This window comes from Rhinolophus sinicus, chromosome 1 (assembly GCF_057876585.1).
Source record: "Rhinolophus sinicus isolate RSI-liver-muscle chromosome 1, RSI-T2T, whole genome shotgun sequence".
NCBI classification, from domain to species: Eukaryota; Metazoa; Chordata; class Mammalia; order Chiroptera; family Rhinolophidae; genus Rhinolophus; species Rhinolophus sinicus.
In genome coordinates this window covers 40,210,212-40,218,395 of record NC_142501.1, presented here as the reverse complement: position 1 = coordinate 40,218,395, position 8,184 = coordinate 40,210,212, and positions in this window count along the sequence as shown.

Genomic DNA, 8,184 nt, shown 5'->3' with positions numbered 1-8,184 from the left:
TATCATTACACATTAATTGAATATAATGATATTAATTACATGAACCTGTTCTACCTCATTTCTTCCCTAAGCAACTAGAATGAGGAGACTGTGATTATAGCGGCAATGAACAAAGTCCAAAAGAAAAGAAGCTTGCATCTGTATTGTTTTATCTTTCTACCACATCTCACAACAGCAGGCAGATCACTTAGGTTCTGGAAGGAATTTAGATTTATTCTACTTACAATGGGAACAAAGTCAGAGCATATCTTACTACCAGCTTGTTTCACTAAAAAACAAAAACCTACCCTCAATCAGCCTCATTTTGCTTTACTTGAGTACCTTTGTGAGAGTCACCACTGGTATGAGGACAGGTGCTATTTCCTCGCAGGACTCATTTGCAAAGTTCTGAGCTTTGCTATCAAAAGGGCAATCAATGGGTATTGCGAAACAGTGATACCATCATCATGTGAAGAACGGGAAGAAGTTGGAGGCTACATTCAACGCTGCCCTAGGAGAAGTTGAATTACAAAAAAAATAAATAAATAAATCTGCCGAAAAACCAGAAGGTTGAGAACTTGATGTCTTGTACTGAAAATTATTTTCACGTGATACTATTGTTTAAAAAATTATTAGCATTGGGCATTTTATCACCCTCTTCCAAAATGCCACTCAAAGTTTCCTGACTTTCTGTGTCTCCTAATGAGGATTAATCTTATAAGGACCAGCTTTATTTGTCTTGTCCTATTTTAGACATCAGAGCTGTGTTCAGTTGCCTTCATTTATTTATAGAATAAAAGAGTCATATGTGTGGAAATAATAACACTTTTGTCAGAAAGTCAGGCAGCAACACGGAAGCTCTGGAGTCCAAATGCCGCTTTCAGTGGAGCTTACTTCCTTGGGAACAGGCAAGGGGAGAGGGAGGAAGAGAAAGAAATCGCATGCCCTGCAGTAAAGAACCTAAGACTATAAATATCAAAATATCAATCTGCATTGTTCGCCCCAGCAGAGTGTCTCAGCTCTGAGATATTCCTGTCCCACCCCCATACCCTGCCTCAGAACAGTAAGTAAGTGGAAGACCCACTAAATTTGTTTCACTTCGCTATTCTCTATTTGTCTTCACAAGTACCCCTATAAGTATGTAAGAGCAGTTCCTGTTCTCACCAGCATGAGAATCAGAGGCGCAGAAAGTTCAGTACTTGCTGTCGTGAAACAAAATAGCAATACAGGGAATATATTAGTACCTATGATAGCACTAGGTCCAAACCTCAGCCGTCCTGGTGCTGAATGTACTGCTGGGCCCGTATAGCCTTCGGCAACCTACACACACACACACACACACACACACACACACACACACACACACTGCTGCCAGAAAAGACTGTCCCTCTCTACAATTATAGGTTCTCGAACTGTCTGCCTTTGGTAGTTTTCAAAATAGCACAGTTGACTCTGTCTCTAGCCAGGAAAAAAAAATCGTTTCTACTCACAAATTATACAAAGGCACCTCTGTGGAATGCATCCAACATACCATGGCGTAGCCTCTTTATCTCATTCTTTTGCTGGCTCCAAACTGTGAGAGGTGATCAGTGAGAAATGAGTTTGTGGGAGATAACTGGGGAGTAAGGTAACTCATTTAAATGATAAAACAGGAAACCCGTTTCCAGTTTGGACATGGACAGTGTTCTAATGTGAACAGATCTGGAATCTGGACTGAAGACCCGGGAGTATTATAATATGCAGTGGCAAGGAGGACGTGGGGCACCAGATTTCTTCTTTCGAAGAAAAGAGCTCTTTGGTGACAGCTGGGCAGGGAAAGCATTTGTTGTGTTGTGGCTCAAATGTACAGTGGAGCAGGAAGGGAGGCAGATCAGGGACCAAGTATTCTGGTCTTAGTCTTGGCTCTGATACTAAGAGTGGGCAGGTTACTTCTTCAGACCTTAGTCTATTCTCTGAGACTTGATGCTTTAAAGTCCTATTCTATCTCTCAAATTCAGTATTATTCTGGGTGTAATAAGCATTCTTTGCACAAATGAGAGAGCATGACATACGACTTTTCATTGAGCTCAGTTTCCAGTCATTATAATGTGATCTTATACAATTTGTTATTTTGTAAAATACATTTTCCTTTACGATTAAAAAATCATTACATCAGTGGGGAGACGAAACACCTTGACCAGATGATTAAAATTAACATCACCCATGAGGGGCAGAACAACTTTGTATGCCTCCAGATATGATGCGCTGAGAAGGACAAATCACCACTTAGATAACAGTCCGGCCCAAATGCACAACGTGAATTTAATCATGAGTTAACAGCAAACAAACCCAAATTGAGGACATTCTGTAAAATGATTAGCCTACTCTTAAAAAATATCAGTAGCGGGGCTGGCCCAGTGGCTCAGGCGGTTAGAGCTCCATGCTCCTAACTCCGAGGGCTGCCAGTTCGATTCCCACATGGGCCAGTGGGCTCTCAGCCACAAGGCTGCCAGTTCAACTCATCGACTCCCGCAATGGATGGTGGGCTCTGCCCTCTGCAACTAAGGTTGAACATGGCACCTTGAGCTGAGCTGCTGCTGAGCTCCCAGATGGCTCAGCTGGTTGGAGAGCATCCTCTCAACCACAAGGTAGCCGGTTTCGACTCCCCCAAGGGATGGTGGGCTGCGCCCCCTGCAACTAGCAATGGCAACTGGACCTGGAGCTGAGCTGTGCCCTCCACAACTGAGATTGAAAGGACAACAATTTGACCTGGAAAAAAGGCCTGGAAGTACACACTGTTCCCCAATAAAGTCCTGTTCCCCTTCCCCAATAAAATCTTAAAATATATATATATATATCAGTAGCATAAAAGACAAAGAAAGGTTGAGGGAGTTGTCTAGATGAAGGGAGATTAAAAAGACAAATATAACAAATAAGACATCATCCTGGACTAGGTCTTATCTGGAAAAATATTTCTACAAAGGATAGTATTGGGGCAACTGACAAAATTAGGATCTGGGTTGTAAATTAATGTATCAATGTTAAATTTCCTAAATTGGCCTACAAAAGAATATTCTTGTTTTTAGGCTATATACATTCAGATATTATGGAGTAAAGGGAATGACACATGCAGACTCAAATCATTACCAAAAAATAGAGAGAAAGAGAAATTAATAAAACAAATGATGGCAGAACATTAAATATTGTTATATCTGGATAAAGGATATATGGGAGTTCCTAATTCTATTCTTGCAAATTTTCTGTTTGAAATTATTTTAAAATAAATGTGTGTTTTTTTAAAGTAACACGTGTTCATAGCACAAAATTTTCTGAAGAAGAAAACTCATTTGCAATCCCTCCACCCAGAGAGAACTGTTAACCTTTTGCGTGTACAAGCATACCTCGGAGATATTGCAGGTTTGGGTTCAGACCACTGTAATAAAGCGAGTCTCTCCATAAAGTGAGCCATACTCTTTTTGCTGGTCGAGTCTTGCCTTCAGTTTGTAAAAAACACATCTGTGAAGCTCAATAAAGCGAAGCACAATAAACTGAGGCATGTGTGCTACCTAATTTCTTTTGAAGAAGCAAGTTCATTGGTGACAGCTGGGCAGTGTTAAGTGTTGTGTTCTGGCTCACAAGAACAGGGGAATGGGTAGGGTGGCAGATCATGGAATTGGCTTGTTGGAGCCTATAATCTAGTGTGGCCAATGGTTCCCAAGAGGAAGTTCTGCTGGGAACTTCTGGGAATGATCCCTCCCACCGCCCTCCTTTTCTTCTGTTGCATGTAAAGTCACATGAAGACGACTGGAGCAACAGTAGCCATATTCGGACCATGAAGGGAAAGCCAGGAGAATGGAAAACAAGATGATTCAAAGCACTGACAAGCATCATTGAGCTGCTCAATTAGCGAACTTTGGAACCACCCTAGCTGTACAATGTCCTTATTCTTTAAGCCAATATTATTTTGACATACTGTTGCAGACAAAAAGCATCCCAACTGTTAAACCTCTACTTTTAAACCAGTTATGCAACCATTTGCTTTGCTCGTTTATCAATCACACGTAGCAAAAGCTCTTCCAAAGGAAAAAAAAAAATCATGGGACCATATCTGCTTTTTGAGCATGTGGTTAGTTCACCAGCCAGAAGCTAAAGGGAACACAAGTTTTCAGGTTGGGACAGGCAATGTGGGCTTCATGCCCAGAAACTGAGAAAGGGAGAGCCAACCTCAGTCTTTGGTGCAGAGAGGCCCTGAGTACTAGAAAAAGTAACTGGATTGTATAATTGCTTTTGCTTCTAGAAAGGAATCAATATGGGGTGTAGACAAAGAAGAGGAAATAGAAAAGATTGTAGCACCTGGAGTGGGTTGGTACCTGTGCCTCACATACAGGCTGGGTGAAAAGTGAGCCACTGGCCATTCCAAGCCTGTATTAATGACCTGTGCATCAATATGGCTCTTGGAAGGAGTGATCAATGGCAGAGATGATGCCAGAGAAGGACAATGTGGCAGGGAGTGTCTCTGAAAGCTTTAGCACTGGTGAAAGCTGCACTTGACACTTAATACATCTTAGTTCATTGATTCACTAATAAATATTCATTGAGCACCAGCTATCTTCTAAGTGATGTGTTAGATGCTAAATATACAGGACTTAATATGGCATTGTTCCTGCTCTCACAGAGCTTGCAATCCAATTTTGAGAGGCTGTGCGGCACAGGAAAAGGCCACAGGAATTGCAGCCAGACAGATCTACATTCAAATCCTGACTCTACCATTTATAGTGGGATCATGAACAAGCTACTGATCCTCTCTGTGTCTCAATTACATCCTGTGTAAAAATGGGGGTAAGAACTATATCTTGCTTATTAAGTTATTGTGAGGGTTAAACAATAAAATGTGCAAACAATAAAATGCTTAACATAATGTATGGAACATAGGAAGAAGTTGAGCTGTGACAGTTGCACTAGAGGTTAACTGATCCCATGGGGAGCTCTGAGTCTGGCATGGCCCTTCAGAAATGTACCCTGGCCTGGATCAGTCATTGAATTCAGGTTACCCCTGGGAAAGGAGAGGAAACAGGTGAAGGCAAGTCCAAGGGAGGATCCTAGCTATGAATTCTCAGCAGCCAACATTCTGGGCAGCTGGGGAATGAGGGCTTGGACCCGGAAGGAGGGAGATTAGGTGACCCCACCTAACACACTATTGGCAGCAGATTATTTTAACTCAATTTTTAATCCAACTTTAAAACTCTTTTCACTACCTCATGGCTGTCTTCACTAAAAAAAAAAAAAAAAAAAAAAGACAAATGGAAATTTTGTGACCACTCATTTTTTTCCCTCCTCATCCAAAACCAAGACCATATTTGTAAAGTGATTCTGACATTTTCAGTAAGTGATTTTGAGCATAGTCATTGACTCAATTGAATACAGCATTTAAAAGATCTGAAATAAGACCCAACCAACCAAAGAAGTTAATGGAATTACCACATATACACATATATATCAGCTTAATATTACAGTACTTTACTAAATGTTTCCCTCTCTCTGTAGAGAACATTGTGACATCCAGCTTTTCCAACTTGAGATGCTGTCAAATTGAAAAGAAAGTGATGTGAAAATAGTATCATTCTTACTTTAAGGATATTCATCTCCCAGGGAAAATTATTGCTTTAGTCAAAATCCTAATGAAGTATATCTTGAAATTTAGTAAATTATTAATTTGTTCTTTAAAAAAATCTAGTTCCCGACCTTATTTCATCACTAGTGTTATATAATTATTGCAAGACTTTTAGCTTTATTTGAGCTACTTAAACTCAACACCTCTTTTTTGGTTTTACAAATAAATCAGCTGACACTGTGTTCAGCAATGGAAATTTACCTGAAGATTACCAAAAACATCCACCAAGTTCTGCCTACAAATTGGTCTGAACAGTTCTTTTATCTGTAAACAAGTCTAGCTGTGACTTTTTTTTTAAATCTGTCAGCACATCCTGTCACTATCACCAGACCTTACTCATTGTTCCCAGAACTTTTGTCTTTTTCTCTTTCTATGTGTCCTGGAAATTCCCTCATCCATCCATATCCCCCTTCCTCCCTGCAAAAGTTAGTCACCTCTTCTTAACCTTGTATGGGATCTCAGCCAAATTGTAATCCCAGGTAGTTTTTGCCCACAACATAGCATGATAGTTGTTAAACTTTGGGTCCTAAGATTCAAACTATTAGAGGAAACTGTTGAAATACAAGATATCAGAGATTCTTCCTAGATCTAAAGGTTAGGAATTTCTGGAGGAGATGCTCAGACAAATGTATAATTATAATTAAATGTCTCTTTGTGGAATTCTGTTAAACATCACTGCTTGAGAACCACTCAAAAGCAAATTTCACCTCTCTAGCAACTGAACAGTTTTCTGGCTATAGAATATCAGGATAAAAGTGGCATTTGGACTTGATTCTTTTCCAAAGTGGTGTGTCTAAATAGTAGTCTATAAGAGTTGAAACAATAGGGTTGCTTTTCCCAGGAGTAATACGTTTGTATGATAAGGTCTACCAGAATGAAACCGTTATAAATACAAAGAATGGGGGCTGATCTGGGAAAATTTGCTGTGGAGAATTGTAAGGACCTGGTGATTTCTGGAATGTTAAAACAAAAAGATAGTAAAGGAGTTGAAGATTACTTCAAGGAAATGAAACAATTAGGGCTCTGGAAAAATGGCTATGATGGAAATTATTGAATAAATATCGAACGCAGCACTGGATGAGGTGACGAGGAGGTCACAAAGATAAGAACATATAATTTAATTTACTTTAACAGGTATTTATTGAGTACCTAGTATATGCATAATGTTGTCCAAAACTGTATCAAGATATGGTTCACAAATTTAAATTTGTATTAGATTTAGCTGAGATTTTTAGAAATAAATTCCTGGACCCCACATTAAATCTATTGAATCTAAATATCTGGGGTTGGAAATCTCTAATGTATAAAGCTCCCCAAGCAATTCTGATACATGCAATCAATGGACCAGTATTTGGGAATCACTGTTCAAGAGACCATAAAAAAGGAATGAGGTATAGTGTCTGTTTGTAAGAAATGTACAAACTGATATGCTCTACTAACTTTGTTGACTGCCTGATATTCATGGCTTCTGTTTTACTCATGATGTGTCTTTTCTCTAAAATACCTTTTCCTGATCTCTACCTTGAAAATATTATCCAACCTTCAAGATCCATTCATGTGTGTGGAGAATTGGAACTTCGTTCTACAATCTCCCTGTAACCACCCTTCCAACCCTACATTTATTACACAGCCAAATATAAAATCCACCCTTAAAATATCTACCCATTCTCTCCTTTTCATCCCCATTTCCACATCTTTAGCTCTCCTGAACCACTGAATGGCCCTATAACTGATCTCTCACACTCCATCTGCCCTCTTACGCCAATGTATTTTGTATGGTTCTATTAATCTTGCACAGTTCTAATTATTTTTCATATTGCAAATAAAGTTTACTATTTTCCCATTACCTACAAATTTAGGAAGAAAAATGCTCCACTTTGGCATTCAAAACTACTGTATCAGCTAGACTTTCTCTGATTATAAGCAACAGAACCAACTCTGGCTAACTTAAGCAGAAAAAGATATGGGCTAGTTCAATAAATTGAAATTCCAATCATTTCCCTTCTTAGTATGATTCTCAAAATTCGCATTCTTAGAGAATGTGTGCTCCAGTGTATTCCCAGCTCTTGTTAATAGGAAGATAAGAGACATTGACTGAAAGACCACCTACAATTATGTTCACTGGGGAAAGATAGTTCTTTCAAAGTAAAAGTAGGGTGTTATCACCAAAAAGATAAATGGATGTTAGGGAACAAAACCAAGAAACGTCCACTACACGCAAAATATGGCTCCAATCCAACTAAAGTAAAATTGGAAACAATGGAGAGGGATTCTGTGCTTTCTTTTCTGAGACATCAGAGGTCAAGTGGGGGAAATAACCAAGGAAACTAATATATGATAGTCTCAATGTCCTCTGGGTTGAGAGAAGAGAGAGGCTAGTGGTTTGAAATAAATGTTTTAAACAATGTGTGGAATGATTCAAGAAGTCATTGTGAGTTAGAAGGGTAAAGGTAAATTGTTTTCACTTTTTCTGTTTGTGATCAACCCATTTCCACACAACGATGATATCCTTTGCAAAATACTCTATAGTATTTTTTAAAATAAGTTAACCACCC